Raw genomic sequence first — 17500 nt, 5'->3', positions numbered from 1 at the left:
TTTGTTGGATTCTAATTTATAATCATGAAAATCAATAATCTCATTTGAATTTACTTGCTCTTCTTACCATCATCTAAATCATTATTAAATGAAGCCAAGTGATATGCTTCTCTTCATCTCTAAGTGGAAATGCACATCCAATTTATTTTAGAACACTTTGCAAAGCAACATCACTTTCGGAAAACACTTAATAATTGCCTGGCAAATTATTCTCTACGGCCTAGTGCTATTCCTGTTGTATGCAAGAGCTCGGTGCAGGAAAACCTCAGGGGACTGAATAAGGAGCATCCTCCCGTTCTAAAGATGGGCCAAAGGGAAAGAAGTCCAGACTCCATAATCTTTCTCCCAAAATTTGGACGTTCAATTAGCTAAGTTTAGCTGTCCTGGCCCTTCTTGTGCTAATGGCTTGGTTTGTTCCCATCTCTGTGTTGCACTCAGGAGCTGAAGGTGCCCTTCTCTATGCAGCGTAGACAGAGCTGTGGAGGCACAGGGCACCCAGCTGCAGGAGAGTCCAAGGACTCAGTGCTGTCTCAAAGCTTATGCTCATCATGGCTCTTCCTCCTTCAGCACAGGAACTGCTTGCCCTTCTTCTGTGTCCCCAGACCTAGAGGAGATATTCAAATATGTAAGGGCCAGGACGGTGAGGGCATTGATGAATCAGAACAGATGCCCACCAGTACCTGAACGGGGACTTCCCAGCTAATGGTCAGCCCTGTCCAGACCCCTGACCCCTAACCTGCCTCCTCAGCTCTCCATCCACCCAGCCCCTTGAGAGTGTTTCTAGATACCAAAGAATAGCCAAATGTGTCAGGAGACATGGCCTAGGGCAAGACATGTGGGAGCAACATTCTGGCCTGGACAAATGACAAGGGAGGATGAGCCTCAAGGAGGACGGTAGGAGAGAGAGAAGTGCCAAAGAAAGTAGAATAAAAAAGAGACAGGCCGGGCGCGGTGGCTCACACCTATAATCCCAGCACTTTGGCAGGCTGAGTGGGGGCGGATCACTTGAGGTCAGGAGTTCAAGACAAGCCTGATCAACATGCAGAAACCCCGTTTCTACTAAAAATACAAAAATTAGACAGTCCTGGTGGTGCACACCTATAATCCCAGCTACTTGGGAGACTAAGGTGGGAGAATTGCTTGAACCTGGGAGGCAGAGGCTCCAGTGAGCCAAGATCGTCCCACTGCACTCTAGCCTGGGCAACAGAGGGACGCTCTGTCTTAAAAAGAAAAAAGAACAGAAAAAGCTGCTAGACAGACAGACACACACCCCGCTGGTGGGATACACGCAGTTGGACCAGGTCTGCAGGGACTCAGACGATCTGCTCTGGCTCTCGCCCAACAGCTGGGAGTGGTCCGACTCATCTGGCAGGCAGTGGGCAGTCAGAGGGTCTGCTGTTTTGCATGTTTGCACCTGGGGCATGGTCCTCAGAACAGGCAGGAGTGCAGAAGAGGAGGTAAAGCCCTTCAGAGTGCCAAAGGGTGTGTTCATATGCCTGGCAATACGCTCTTCCAGCAGGGAGACTGGCAGATGCCTGTGCCTGGGATGATTTGGGGACCGCGGGGTCCTGCACGTCCAGCTGGAAATGCCATACTTCTTCCTCCTCTGTGTAGCCTTCTGTGTCCGCTGCCTTTAGAGAAACCTTGTGCCATTTCACTGTTTGTGTTTTGTGAATCGCTCTCTATTGTGGCAGCAGCACACATACACATTTGCAGATAGATTCCAGAACAAGAGTGGTAATTGGCCGTTCACAAAAGCACTCGGCTACCAGGTTATAAGCCACATTTTCTATATTATTTCTCTTTCTTCCAGGACAGAACTCTTGTGAGGAAAAGTCTGACTCACAGCCATTTCTCCAATCACCTCCCTTGAAGAACATTAGGGTAGGAAGCTTCCTGGGGAAAGGACTTTTGTTCACCTGGATGCAGTCTTTGGCTCTGTCTCCCCTAGACATTCCTGGGAAAAGGGGAGCACATCTAAGGAAAACAAAGCTGCAGCTGGGCTCGTCAGTGGGACTTACCCTTGGAAGGTGATACCTAGCTGAAAGGCAACCTGGAAGTGATTTTTGTTCTGCAGTCAGCAGTGTATAATGACAACTATTGAAGAACCAGGCATATGACTAGTTGATTGATTGAAATGGAGCGTAGTGTAGTGCCTGGCCACTCACAATATGATCCATGGATCAGTATCAGCACTACCTGAAGCTCATCAGAAAAAGAAGCACTTGGCCCCATCCCAGACCTATTGTGTGAGAATCTGCATTTTAACAAGACCCCCAGGTGAGCTGTAGAAGTGAGCTGCAGTTTGAGAAGCCCTGGTGTGGTGTGCAAAGGTGCTGGACTTGGAGTTGGAAGATCTGGCTCCTTGTGCCAGCTCTGAGCCTTACTAACCATGTGACCTCTGAGCCTCAGCTGCTTTATCTCCAAAATTGAGATGATCCTAATAATCTCTTCCAGTATTTCCTTACACAGTTGCTATAAATCAGCCTAAAATAAATATATGAAAGCATTCTATAAATGTACATCACTCTGATTAAAGCACTATGATAAGGTCACATACGTTTAGTGTGGATTCGATTCCTGTGTTGACGTTACCTAAAGCTGTATGTTGTTGCAGGCTTAGACAGTTGCTTGCAGACATCAGCCTTGATTCTCAGAGAATCCAAGTATGAGAGTGAACTGATTTAGGATTGCTGAATATGTGACATGTCTCGTGCCAATTTCAGCCTCGACGTTTTGCATTTAGGATATCTGCAATGCCAGACTCTGTGCTACTGCCAGCCCTTGCTGCCTGCACTGTTTCTGTCCTCCATGCCTTTCTTTCACTTGAAGTACAAGGCATTAAAAAACAAATAAATACCCCATGGAGATATTATTTTGTACAATTTCCTCATGTATCTAAAGCGTTATAATAACCCCCACACTCCTAGTCTTTTATCTATGGCAAATATTGGTGATCTGAAAATTTTGCCTAAAATAGAAGATATTCTCCGTAACTATGAGAAATTTTAAGTTGAAACCTGATACTGCCCTGCAAATATCATAATCTGTGCATGTAGTGGCAGCAGAGACATCTGCTTACGATTACTTAATTATTAAAACAGTCTTTCCAGAGCCCGATTCTCAACTCCATCTTAGAGGTGAGAAAATGGAGGTAAGAAGTCATTTTAGGTCATTTTAAGTGACTTGCCTAGGGTCACATGGTAGGCAAGTGTTGGAGCCAAGTCAAAGTCAGGCGATTTGATTCCCAACCTCCATACTGGACCCCAGTTTTGTCCTTCCAGGAAAAGGAGGAAAAAAGCTCTAGGCCAACGGTCTCAACCTTGGCTACATGCTGGAGTCATCTGTGGAGCTTTGAAAACTACCAACGTCACATAGACTGGGAAAAAATATTCACAGCTCATTTATCTGACAAATGTCTTGTATATGGAATATATACAGAATTCCCACAAATGAACTAAAAAAAGAGAAACAACACAGTGTTTAAAAATGGGCAAAAGACTTGAAGACATGTTTCACAAAAGACAAGATACGAATAGCCAGTAAGCAAATGAAAAGATGCTCAACATCATTTGCAATCAAAGGACTGAAAATAAAATGACCATGAGACGTCCTTTCACACTCACTGGGAGGGTGAACATCGAAAAGATCACACCAATGTTGGCAAAGACGTGGGTGACGGAAGCTCTTGCACATGGCTGTGGGGAGTTTAAAATAGGACAGCCATGTGGGAGAACTAGAGCAAATCTTTATAACAACTTTAATCTTCAACCTAGAAATTCCTTCCTACGTACTTAATGGGGAGAGAAATGAATAGGTTCCCAAAAGAGACTCCTCCAAAAATGCTCATATAACATTGTTCCAGTTTATCCAGCGTGACTAGAAAAATCCCCCTACGTTGGTGAAATACAGCCAGCATTTTTCATGCGCATCAATTCCGCCCGTGGTCAGGAACTGAGAAGGGGCATAGCAGAGAGCTCTTGTCTGCCCCGTGATTGCCAATGTCGGGCACAGCTTGTCCCCAGTGGCCCTCCCACTCACGCGCCAGCAGTGGGGCTGGGCGGCTGAAGACTGGGCCAACCAGGACTTCCGTTTGGAGTGTCTGCAGTGGCCTCCAGCCCTAACGCCAGTGTTCCCAGAGAACTCCCAGCTCTGGGAAGCTGCCCAGCCTGTTTATTTGCATGGCCTTTTTAAACATAGCCTCAGAAGCAACATAGCGTCTGTAGTAGTCTACTCGGGCTGTCGTAATAAAATGCCACAGATGGTGGCTTAAACAACAGATACTTATTTTTTTCTCACAGTTTTGGAGGCCGGAAGTCCAAGATCAAGGTGCCAGGAGGGTCAGATCCTAGCTTGTGAACAGCCACTGTCTTGCTGTGTGCTCCCAGTTCCTTCCCTCTGCACCTGTGCGGGGAGGGAGAGAGACTGAGATCTGGTGCCTCCTCTTGTTCTTAGGAGGACACGCCAGGCCTGTTGAATCAGGGCCCCACCCTTATAACCGCATTTAATTGTAATTGCCTCCCTAAAAGTCCTACCTGCAAATACAGCCACACTAGGGATTAGACTTTGACATGTGAATTTTGAGGGACACAGTTCAATCTTTTACTAGTCTCTATTAGTGGAAGCAATTGCAAACCCACCTGGCTCCAGTGGGAGGGGCTATAGAAACCGTTTCTGGTGAGAGTGTCAAGGACTGTGGCCCTGCTTCGAAACCTCAGCCTCATTCATAATAGCCCAAAACTGTAAACAATTCAAAAATCAATCACCATCAAAATGGATAAATATATCATGATATATTCATGTAACCAAACGTTACTCAGCAATAAAAAGGAACATACAGCCACATGGGTGAATCTCAAAAACATTGTTTTGAGCAAAAGAAGCCAGACCTACCAAAAAAACAAGCCATGTGATCCCATTTATATGAAGTCTAAGAAGAGATAAAACTCATCTATTGTGATGGAAGTCTGAAAGTGGTTGCCTCTTGGGGTTGGAGTTCATTGCAAGGGGCATTACAGACATAACTTTCAGTTGTGATGGGGATACTCTGTATCTCGTTTCGGATGGTGGTTACAGGGGTGTCTACAACTGTCAAGTGTCTTTGAAGTAAACATCTAATATATGTATATTTCCGTGTCATGTAGATTATTCTCTATTTACAAAAGGAACGATGATGATGATGCTGGGTCCTACTCCCAGAGATTCTCATTCAGTTAATCTGGGGCAGATCCCGGGCAAGAGGATCTTCAAAAGTTTTCCATGGGATTCCAAGGGAAAGTGAAGCTGAGGACCACCGTGCCAGGCCAGCGCGGTTCTCAGGGGGAGGGGAGGCCGACAGAGCATCCTTCGTGAGAATCCAGTGCTTGCTGTGTCACAGATGGCTACACACTTCGCTTAAAACAACTCAAATTTGTTCTTACAGTTTTAAAGATCAGAAGTTTAACATTTGTCTCAAGGAGGCCCTGGAGAATATCCATTCTGTTTTAGTCTGTTTGGGCTACTATAACAAAATACCACAAATTGGGTGACTTCCAAGCAAGAGGAATATATTGCTCATAGTATGGAGGCTGGGAAATGCAAGATCAAGATGGATTTGGTGTCTGGTGAGGGTTCATCTTCTCACTGGAAGGGGCAAGCTAGCTCTTTTGGTGGACCTCTTTCACAAGGATGCCAATTTCAATCATGAGGGTCCACCATCGTGACCTTATCACCTCCCCAAGACCCCACCTCCCAATATCATCACCTTGGGGGTTAGAAGGAAACACATAAATTTGGGGAGACACAAACATTCAGACCATAGCACCTGCCCTGCCCCTTCCAGCTTCCAGGGCTGTCTATTTGCTCTGGAAAGAGCTACCCTGTCTTTCAAGCAATTGCGCTTTGTTGTAAAGAGTGAGAGCAAACCGCCTTTTGCTCTGGAGAAAGACACTATTGTTTGTCTTCCACGGCTGTTCATTTCACCAACATTCTTGAAAAGGTAACCCAGAACAAAGGGAAGCCGGCATCTCACTGCAAGACATGGCCGCATCACTCTAATCACAATACCTCCTCCGACACTGACCCTCCTGCGACCCCCCTTACAAGGACTGTTCCGTCACATGGGGCCCACCCAAATAAGCCAGGACCATCTCCCCGTCTCAAGGCTCTTAACTTTCTCACATCTGCAAAGGTCCTTTACCATGTAAAATAACCTATTCACAGGTCGTGGGGAGTGGGACATACTTGGGGGGCCGTTATTCAGCCACCACACTGTGCTGTTCAAAATGAACTTTGTTGAGATGTCAGAGTGAGGACTAAATCTCTACCTAGAATATTGGAACCCAAAGGGCTCAGAAAGTTTCCAGAGCCATCTCAAACTATTTCTTAAAAGTGACCTACAAAAAAATTTCCATATCTCCCTAGACTATAGCATTACACATCAGCTGTCCCAAATAAACGGGCCCTGGGGTAGTGGTCGCATTAACCGAAAACTCAATTTTCTTTCTCAGGTCCCAGGACAACAAGCCCCATTACAACATAAGAACTTGGGAACAGTAACTGCCCTTTGTGACAAGGGGAAGAGGAAGTGCAAACGTTAGTTACAATAGCAGTGAGGAGTACTGGTGCCGGTATGCCCTCCTATTTCTCCCTTTACAGAAAGATTGAAGTGGATCCCAGCTGTTTCTTACAAGCATGTTGGTAGGACTGATCATGGAGCATTCTGTCTTCCTCCCTCTCTCTCTCCGAACATTTTTAAGAACTTACTGTATGCTGGGCAAAGAATGCCTGCGAAGACCCTGTGCTTCCTTCCCTACTCTCTCACTCTTCCAGTGTCTTCCAGAGGCAATTCCTGCAGTTCTTGCAGTGGTTGCCAGTTTCCCTGCTTATGGACTGCCGATTGCTCTCCTCTGCCTACAGGATGAAGTCCAGAGCCTCCAGTCTGGCATCTGCAGTCCCGCCTTGTCTAGGCAGTGTTCTCCCCCAGGACTCACAAAATGAATCTCACACCCCAACAAAGTCCATCTAAACAGGGACACCCAGCCATTTTTTATTGTGTTGCTTAAACACGAAATTCTTGACATAAAGCACCATAAAGTTTCCTTCCTGCAGTTTACAGTGGAGGATGCTGAAGCTGCTGGACACCAAGGTGGCTGCCATTGCCACCACGATGCACAACAGCCTGAGAACTTCTCTGGCCCAAGGCCTGCTTCCTGATGCCAGCCACGTCTGACTCTGCCTGGCTACACTGACCTCTTCTTGCCCAAACTCCAGAGACCCATCTGTTCTGTGACTTACCCGTCACCTAGGAATGGTTTGATCCCAGTCACCTGACAAACTTCTGCAAAGTCAAATGTGTCACACTAGAAGAAGGTTGGATCCCTGAAACCCATCCAGGAAGGCCTGAGTAGTCCCAGGATCTCGGCTAAGAAACTACTGGACTAGGCCATCTCTGAGGTCCTTTCCTCCAGGGAAAGTCTGTAATTCTGTAATTTTACTCCAATTGTGTCCTTCCAATACATAACACAAATTCCAGTGGGAAAAAAAGATCCCAGGGAAGTCATCAAGGAAGACCCACCCTTCCCTTATTCCCAGCCACTGTAGGCGTCCCAGGCCTGCAGCATACACTCTTCTTGGCAAGGCAATCCAAAATGCTCTGACTCCTTCACAGGATAGAGATTGAGCCCTTCATCCCTGCCCCACCTGCTGCTGCTTGTACACTAGGAGAGTGGCTAGAATAGCAAGGGTTTCCCTCAACAGAAGGACTGTTGACCTAAGGAAGAAAGGTGGTTCTCCTGGGCTCCTGCCACCTGGCTCTGCCCTTCTCAGCACTGCTACTGCCTCTGCAAGAGCCTTCTCTCACCTTGGACCTCAATCAGAAAGGAAAACATGCACTCGGGGCTTCTTTTGGTTTAGAAAGGCTCTCCCCTCCAGAACACAGAAGTGAGGAGCAAAGGATGTCTGCATGACATTGTCTCCAGTGCTTGCTATGGGGAGACAAGAACACTGCTGCCCAAAAGTTCCAGAGGGGAATGCCACTCAAGGCCATGGGCCCCAGGCAGCCGTTACTGTGCAGATGGCAGCCCTCTGGTGCAGAGGACTGATGTGACTCCTCAGAAAGCCTCGAGGTGCCATTCTGCAGCCACCTTCTCCATTCTAGACGCACACTTTTCTCCCCCACCGCACCTCCCAGGGAAGAGGACCCTCCTCATCCTCTATGCTCCTCTTGCCGGACGAGTCTCCCTGGGGGTCTCACATTTTTGCACGTCTTGCAGTCTTTGCATGTCTGCCTTCCCTTGTTCTGGGTTACCTTTTCAACGACGGTGAAATGAACAGCCTTGAAAGACAAACAACAGTGTCTTTCTCCAAAGCATTGGGCAGTTTGCGTGCACTGTTTACGGCAAAGGGAAGGTGCTTGGAAGATAGAAAGAGCAGCTCTTTCCAGAGCAAATGGGTCGGCAGGCTTACTGCCCACTGTCAGACATTCAGGGCCCCCAAGCTCAGAGACTGTCCTGAATTGCAAGCCACTGCCTGTGCAGGTGTCATCCGGCCCCACATGCTGGGACTCAGACAGGGCAAGGAAATGTGGGTACTATGGCTATAGTGATTGTTGTAAATAATAACACGGCTTCTAGCTGGGCACAGTGGTTCATGCCTGTAGTCCCAGAACTTTGGGGGTACTGAGGCAGGAGGATCGCTTGAGCCCAGGAATTTGAAGCTGCAGTGAGCAATGATTGCATCACTGTACTCCAGCCTGGGGGACAGAGTGAGACCCTGTCTATAAAATAAAAATTAAAAAAAAAAAAACACAGCTCCTGCCAGTATCATATCCACAAGTCTCTGACAGCCCAACGCATTAGCTGTCAAGGAAAGTCCCAGACCCCTCCAGGGCGTTGACACTCCCTAGTGCTGGGCTCAGGGCACATCAGCCCTCTCCTTTCCCCCTGCCACAGTTAACTTCTGTGAAGGCCTTCTGTGTCCTCAGCACTTCAATTTTTATTATTATTATTACTATTATTATTATTGAGAGAGAGTCTCACTCCGTCGCCCAGGCTGGAGTGCAGTGGCATGATCTTGGCTTACTGCAGCCATCACTTGCCAGGCTCAAGCAATTCTCCTGCCTCTGCCTCTTGAATAGTTGGGATTACAGGCACCCACCACCACATCCAGCTAATTTTTGTATTTTTAGTAGAGATGGGGGTCTCGCCATGTTGGCCAGGCTAGTCTCGAACTCCTGACCTCAAGTCATCTGCCTGCCTCGGCCTCCCAAAGTGCTGGGATTACAAGCGTGAGCCACCGCGGCCGGCCAAATTTTATCGACTCAATTAACATCAAATTTAGAAATGTAAAGATTTTATTTCTAGTTTGACGACAAGCTATCTGCCCTGTGACAGACCACTGAAAAATTCAGCTGTGGCTAACTCCTAGGAATTTGCAGTTACAGGACTTTTCCAAGTTCCATATGAGATGTCGTAGTGCCACCTGCTGGCTCCTGTCTCACAGGCACTCTACACATGCAGACGGTGGGTCTTACCCCACAGTGCACGCACAGTTCACGGATGAACGTGAGGAAAGTAGGGATGAAGCTCACAAATGTCATGCAGAACAAAAGGAGCTGGGTAGGAAAAGTGTAGATTGTGTAATTTCATGCATAGGTAATTTCATACAAAACAAGTGAAATGTCACAAAACAAGTGAAACTAACTGTACGAGTCAGGTTTTCACAGAGAACTAATAGGAGATACATGGATATATTTTAAAGGAATTTATTTAAGGGAATTGGCTCATGTGATTGTGGGGCCTGGCTGGTCTATAATCTGTAGGGCAGGCCAGCAAAGCAGAAAGTCTGGCAGGATTTCTGTGTTACAGTCTTAAGGCAGAATTCCTTCTTTTTCCCTGGGAAACCTCAGTCTTTGCTCTCAAGTCCTTCGACTGAAGGGGTGAGGCCTACTCTCATTATTGAGGGTAATCTCCTTAAAGTCAATGGATCATAGATATTAGTCATATCTACAAAATATCTTCACAGCAACTTCTAGAACTAGTGTTTGAGCAAACAACTGGGCACCATAGCTTAACCACAGTGGTGCATAAAAGTAACTGCTGCAGGCTGGGCGTGGTGGCTCATGCCTGTAATCCCAGCACTTTGGGAGGCCGAGGTGGATGGATCATGAGGTCAAGAGATCAAGACCATCCTGGCTAACACAGTGAAACCCCGTCTCTACTAAAAATACAAAAATTAGCCAGGCGTGGTGGCGTGCACCTTAGTCCCAGCTACTTAGGAGGCTAAGGCAGGAGAATCACTCGAACCCGGGAGATGGAGACTGCAGTGAGCCAAGATTACGCCACTGCACTCCAGCCTGGCAACAGAGTGAGACCCTGTCTCAAAATAATAAATAAATAAATAAATAAATAAATAAATAAATAAATAAATGTGTGGCTTTAGGAAGGAGTTTGGTGCATTCCAAAAACCAAAGGAACTTCAGTTCATGTTGAAAGTAAAGTGCGTGCAAGGAACAGGAAAAAGCAATAAAAATAAAGTTGAGGCCAGGCACCGTGCCTCACGCCTATAATCCCAGTCCTTTGGGAGGTGGTAGGTGGGAGGATCACTTGAACTCAGGAGTTCCAGACCAGCCAGTGCAACAGAAAGAGACCCTGTCTCTATATTAAAAGAAAACAAAATTATATGGAGTTTAGCTCTGTCACCCAAGCTGNATAAATAAATAAATAAATAAATAAATAAATAAAATTAACTACTGCAGTCAAGTCTTTTTCAACTTGGCACCTCTATGTATCTCCTTAAACTATACTTAATCTCCAAATAACAGCAAAATCATGCTTGCACCTCATCTGATTCAACTATCCTGGGTGAAACTAGAGACACACTAACCTTTCCCCAGAAGAGGACGTAGGGTTCTCGGGTCATGTTTACTCTTGTCTTTGGTATCCTATAACTGAAATACTAAGATATATCTTATGTCATATAAGGGAATAAGAGAGAGAAGAAGACAAAGATATTTTCTAAACACACACACACACACACACACATACATACACACACACCCCACATTTGTAACCAAATAAGGAAGAAATACTCATAACAATTACAGTCAGCATTTTTGTAACTGGCCATGTGGTTGTAGCTGGTATTTATAACTACCTGCTTCCACTACCCATTCCAGATTCCCTTTATCCTCAGCAAGCACCTCAGCTGGTCATGGTTTGTCACCTGGTGGGGTGACCCAAACCTTCCCTCCTGAAGAGTTTGGACCATTGAGTAGTATGGCCTGAATTAGGTTGTTATAGTTTTCCATTGACCTCAATCACAGTGAAGAGTAATATTGAGATTGCCTGTACTCCAGATGCACTCTTACTTACCTCCGTGGGGGAGCAGCAGCCCAATTTTTCCTTGGTAGCCAGCACTAATCATCCGAGAAAACACAGCAGCTCCCTTCTTAGCCTGTTGATTCAGAAGCATGAGGAGCCCAAAGTGGCTGGGTGGCATCTTAACTGAGAGTTCAGTGGAATCACTTTTGTTTTCCCTGGTGGAAGCACTCTTCCTTTTGGAACTAAGACTTTTAGATCAGCAGAGCATTCGGTCATAGGACAGGAAGAAAACACTTTGCTAGTGGGTCAGTATAGGGGTAACAGCGAACGGTGCCACTTCCATTTCCATCCCTTGATTCCTGGACTTGTGTATCATGGCTATTGGCGAAGCAGCACCCTATATTGGATGCTAACTTATATTTATTTATTTTGAAACAGGGTCTTGCTCTGTCACCCAAGCTGGAGTGCAGTGACATGATCAAGGCTCACTGCAGCCTTGGCCTTCCGGGCTCAGGTGACCCTCCTATCTCAGCTTACTGAGTAGCTGGGAGTACAGGTGCATGCCACCACGCCCAGCTAATTTTTTTAAAACTTTTTTCTTTTTAGAGACAGGGTCTTGCTCTGTGTCTCAAGCTGGTTTCAAACTCCTTAGCTCAAGTGATTCCCCAAACTCAGCCTCCCAAAGTGCTGGGATTACAGGCATGACCCACCATGCCCAGCCCCTTGGGTGCTAATTTGAAGCATACACAACCTCCCGGAGAATATTGCCCCAGTCCTGCAAAGCGTTACCACCTACCTGACACTCTATCTGAGTCTTCAAAAGGCCATTTCACTGTTCTGATCAAGGCACTCACTTCACAGCAAAAAAAAGTGCAGCGATGGGCACAGGCTCATGGAAGTCGCTGGTCTTACCACGTTCCCCACCATCCTGAAGCAGTAGGCAGAAGAGAACAGTGAGTAGAATAGAACAGGCTGAATAGGATAGAAGCAATGCTTTGTGGAATCTACCACAGTGGTGAATACCGCATTCTGTGGATTCACGGATAAGTTTTGGCAGAGGTATTGTGTACAGGGAAAGCAAATCCATATTCAGACTAAGTGTCCACTCCAGGACCTACCATGATGGAAGGAGTCCAACGTAACCAACATGCCACATGTAGCTGGCTGATTGTCCTGGGGAATGGTGCCATATTGTAGCCTCAATGTCGGTCTCTACCGCTGACAGATTGGGCACTCAGTGGTGGGTGTAGCCAGGTTGGCCTTAGTGGGTGGATGTCCATGTTGCTGAACCCATGTGTAACCTCCATCCCTGACACCATGGCTGCTTTGTTCATGAACTCACTGGGCACGACAGGGATGGTTACAGAAAGAGACTGCCTGGCATCCACAGAACAGGTTTTTCTATCCTGTTATTAAAATTCTTCTCTGCAGATGTCACCCTTTGGTGGGCATTCATACGGAACACAAATATCTTCCATTTTTTGCTCATTCAGAGAGAGACATCAAATTTCCTTGCCACCAATTTCCAATAATGCTCCTTCCAAGTCTCTGACCATCAAGCAAAATCTCATAAATTAATATACAATTAAACCTCTTGCCATGTCTCCTTCCAAACAAAAACCACTGGATTCATTGCCTGAAGTTGGGGATTGCTCCTGATGGGAGGAATTCCCTTCACCACTGTTTCTTGGGGATGTCCTAGAAAGGGACTATTGTGCTGCAGTTGTCCATACTGGGGTGCCTGCATACCATGCGGAACTATCTACATGCCTGGTATACCTTGTCTTGTCTTCCTCAGTCAACTGATGGTAGGAAACACTGTATGAGGCCATAGATGGGGCTGGAACAGATAAGATTGTGTAGCAGGACTGGAAGCCAAGGGTCCCACTCAGAACTAGCAGCTTTTGGGCCACTTGGTGGATAAGCTGGAGTGGCACACCCAAATGAGGAATGTCTTGCCTCCAAAATCCAAAAGGGCATTGTACCTCTTTTTTGGTTACGGGAGGAGCCAAATGTAACAACTTGTCTTTCATTTTGTGAGGAATATCTTGACATGCCCTACACCACTGGATCCCTGGAAATTTCACTGATGGAGAAGGCCCCTGCATTTTGGTTGGATTCATTTCCCATTCTCTGACATGCACATTTCTTACTAATAAGTCTAGAGAAGTTGCTACATCTTGCTCATCAGGCCCAATCTGCATGTCATCAATGTACTAAACTGGTGTGATGTCTTGTGGAAAAGAAAGGCGATCAAAATCCCTGAAGACTATATTATGATAAGAATGGAGAGTTTAATCTACTCCTGACATAAGACAGTTGTTATGGACTGAATTGTATTCTTCCACATTCTTATGTTGATGTCCTAACCCCTCATCTATGTTTGGAGAGAGGGCCTTTAGGGAGGTAGTTAAAATTAAATTAGATCGTAAGAGTGGGGCCCTTATCTAATAGAACTGCTGACCTTCTAAGAAAAGGAAGAGACAACAGAGATTTCGCTCTACGCACAAGCATAGAACAAAGGCCGTGTGAGGACGCAGTGAAAAGGTTGCTGTCTACAAGCCAAGAAGAGAGTCCTCAATAGAAATCAAATCTGCCAGCACCTCCTGGGACTTGTAGCCTCTGGAACTGTGAAAAAGTAAATTTCTGGGCCAGGTGCAGTGGCTCACGCCTGTAATCCCAGCACTTTGGGAGGCTTAGGAGGGTGGATCATCTGAGGTCAGGAGTTTGAGACCAGCCTGGCCAACTTGGTGAAACCCTGTCTCTACCAAAAATACAAAAATTTGCCAGGCGTGGTGGTGCACGCCTGTAATCCCAGCTACTTGGGAGGCTGATGGAGGAGAATTGCTTGAATGGAGGTGGAGGTCACAGTGAGCCAAGACCGTGCCACTGGACTCCAGCCTGGGCGACAGAGCGAGACTCTGTCTCAAAAAAAAAAAAAGTAAATTTCTGTTGTTTAAACCACCCATTCTGTGGTATTTTGTTATGGCAGCCTGAGTAGACTAATAAAACAGTAACCTTGCCAGCTGGAAGCAAATTACTTCTGGTAATCTTTATTAACAGATAGAGAAAAAAGCATTTGCCAATCGATAGCTGCACACCAAGTACCAGGGCACCAAGGCATGTGTTAACTTACTCAAGCAGTGAAACCACATCTGAGACAGCAGTTGCAATTGGTGTGGCCACCTGGGTAAGTATACAGGTGTCATTCTCCAAGATCCATCTTTTTTTCTGCACAGGCCAAATAAGCTAATTGAAGGGGATGTGGTAGAAGTCACCATCCCTGCTTTGTTCAAGTCCTTGATGATGACGCTAATCTCGGAAATCCCTCTAGCAATGTGGGATAGTTTTGGTTTACTGTTTTCCTCGGAAGAGGCAGTTCTAGTGGCTTTCACTTGGCTTTTCCTACCACAATATCTCTCACTCCACAGGAACCAGCGTGGGGATTCTACCAGCTGCTGAGGAACTGGTCTATACCAGTTATGCATCCTGGAACTGGGAAAGCAACCACTGGATGGGTTTAGGGACCCACTGGCCCGGTGTGAGATGGACCTGGGTTCCACTGACCATTTTACTTCCATAAGCCCCTACTCTGAATGGCCTCCTGGAATGAGCATGAGTTCAGAGCCAGTTCAGTAATCCCACAAAAGTCTGATTATTTTCTTTTCACAATATACAATCACCATGGTAAAAGACCGTAGGTCCCTTTGGGGACACCTGAGAGGAAGATTAACAGTATACATTCCTGACAGTGCAGCAGGGTCCTTCCTCAAGGTGACCTTGATTTCCCTTCGTTTGAGGAATTCTGGGTCATAAACTGGTTCAAGTCCAGGAATTGAGTGAAGAGCTGCGACTCTTTGTTTTATGATTCAAGTTAGGTGTTCGTTCACTTGACCCAGAACTCTTCTAATTATACAGATAAAGTAAGAATTTAACAGGCTGTCCGTCTACTCTCTTCTAGGGACACCACGATCAACAGCCAATGCCATAGGTCTCTGCCAGTCAGACCATTATTACCAGTTTGACTCTACTGCCCATTACGGTGACTATGTTCTCCTTGCTTTTGGCAATTACGTGTTGCCACTTGTCCCCTTCCATCCCAGAAACCAATTGTCTCCATTGCATCTAAGGATTCCCAGTTCCATGACAGTAGATCCCACTGCAATTTCCAACCTACAAGGAAAAGCAACCACAGGACTCCTCAGGGATGCAGGGGCTCTACTCACAAGTGCACTTCTCAGTCATGGTAAAAGCCGTGTCCTCTGGATGCTCCTAGGGTGGGTGGGTGGAGGTCACATGTTAAATCTAATATTCTGACCTCCCTATACCTTCCTCTACAGTGCACAAAGTCAGCTCTGCCCTTTCAGCTTTATTTAGTGTGGGCCACGTTTTGCTCCATGCTTCAGCCAAACCAGACTGTCAGAGCCCTTTTCTAAGCCCTGGAGGTACAGCACTGAATCCAGAAGATCTGAGCAGTGGGCCCATCTCTATAAATTACCCCCAATCCAACTTCATGCCCTGGAGGTACAGCATTGAATCCAGAAGATCTGAGCAGTGGGCCCATCTCAATCAACTACCCCAATCCAACTTCATGTTCCTTGCATCATTATCCCACACCCTAACACTCATTCTCAAGATTTGTCTGTACAAATTGGAACCATCGTGCAGTTCTTTTGGAGCACAGTGAACCTCCTGAGTCACACTTTGGATCTCACCTTTTGGGGCCTGTAGGGACTTGAGTCTTGTCATAGTTCTAGAAGCAAAGAGGTATTCCTAGGGTAGGTCCTGAGGAATCAGCACTGTCTTCTGAGGCAGCTACCTCAGAAGAGGCCACCACACGCTCCTGAGTGATAGCAGAGTCAATGTCCTCAGATGGGTTGGAAGGCTTGCTTCTACTGGCAGAGAAGACTCCACAGAATTTAGGAGCTCAATGTCCCCAGCTTCACCAGGATCTGCCCACAGGTCCCCATTCAAGTTTTTAGGTGTCCTTCTCATATGAAGGCAGTAGGAGAGAGAAAAAAATTCAGGACCCTGTTCCTTCCCAATTCCTGCCCTTACTTTAACAGCAGAGGCTCCTGTGAGGTTGGGAACTCAATTTGTGTCATCATTCAACCACTTGTAGGATGAGACTCTGGATTTGGCTTTCAGAAACGTCAGCTCGGTGGCGACAGGAGATGTGTTTTTCTTCTCTTTTCTTTTTCTTTTTCTTTTTTGTTTCAGGGCAGACAGAAATGTTTCATCCAGTTATGTAGTAGTTGAGCTGGGAGTTTGAAACCCTGAGAGTTCATCCTTTCCTTCCCTATCTTGTCGAGCACAATTAACAGCACCGGCCAATTTCATTATACTCATTAATTTGATAAAAATGTTCCAAGGCGGCAAATATATGGCCACCCAGAACCTTGCCTCTTATGAATATTTGTGTAGGAGTGTCCAATGGCGGTCTTTTGGGTATCTCTTCTGCCAGATCACACTATAGGTGCTCCCTTTACCACTGGAAGTAGTCATTAGTGCATTAAAATCCAACCAGATTGGCCAGGTGCAGTGGCTCACACCCGTAATCCCAGCACTTTGGGAGGCCGAGGTGGGCGGATCACAAGGTCAGGTGTTTGAGACCAGCCTGGCCAGCATGGTGAAACCGGTCTCTACCAAAAATGCAAAATTTAGCCGGGCGAGGTGGTGCCTGCCTGTAATCCCAGCTACTCAGGAGGCTGAGGCAGGAGAATCTCCTGAACCCAGGAGGTGGAGGTTGCAGTGAGCCGAGATTGTGCCATTGCACTCCAGCCTAGGCGACAGAGCAAGACTCCCTCTCAAGCAAACAACAAACAAACAAACAAACAAACAAAATCCAACCAGATTAGAGAACCAATTCCAGAAACCACAGAACGAATTCCGAAAACTCATCCTTAAGATTCTGTTCTTCTAGGCTGGGCGCAGTGGCCCACGCCTGTAATCCCAGAGGGTGGATCACAAGGTCAGGAGATTGAGACGATCCTGGCTAACCCAGTGAAATCCTGTCTCTACTAAAAATACAAGAAAATTAGCTGGGTGTGGTGGCAGACACCTGTAGTCCCAGCTACTCAGGAGGCTGAGGCAGGAGAATGGTGTGAACCCAGGAGATGGAGCTTACAGTGAGCTGGGATTGCGCCACTACACTCCAGCCTGGGCGACAGAGCGAGACTCCGTCTCAAAAAAAAAAAAAA

The 17500-nt window shown here is 46.5% G+C and overlaps 1 long non-coding RNA gene across 3 annotated transcripts in view; it reads right to left on the bottom strand.

Annotated features, from left to right (window-relative positions):
- Nucleotides 1-17500, bottom strand: part of LOC108533095 (uncharacterized) — a 28893-nt gene that overhangs the window by 344 nt on the left and 11049 nt on the right. The window contains exons 3-7 of one of the 3 annotated variants that reach the window (XR_001886649.1): nt 12097-12228; nt 11352-11433; nt 4300-4404; nt 1271-1957; nt 1-604 (exon numbers count right to left, since the gene is read on the bottom strand). The exon at nt 1-604 is cut by the window's left edge and continues 344 nt beyond it. This is a non-coding gene — a long non-coding RNA (uncharacterized LOC108533095). The remainder of the gene's footprint in view (nt 605-1270; nt 1958-4299; nt 4405-11351; nt 11434-12096; nt 12229-17500) is intronic. The other 2 variants (XR_001886650.1, XR_001886651.1) reach the window with 2 other exon arrangements.

The sequence above is a fragment of the Rhinopithecus bieti genome, unplaced genomic scaffold (genome assembly GCF_001698545.2).
Source record: "Rhinopithecus bieti isolate Rb0 unplaced genomic scaffold, ASM169854v2 scaffold_11273, whole genome shotgun sequence".
Lineage (NCBI taxonomy): Eukaryota > Metazoa > Chordata > Mammalia > Primates > Cercopithecidae > Rhinopithecus > Rhinopithecus bieti.
This window is presented reverse-complemented; position numbering and strand designations above follow the sequence as displayed.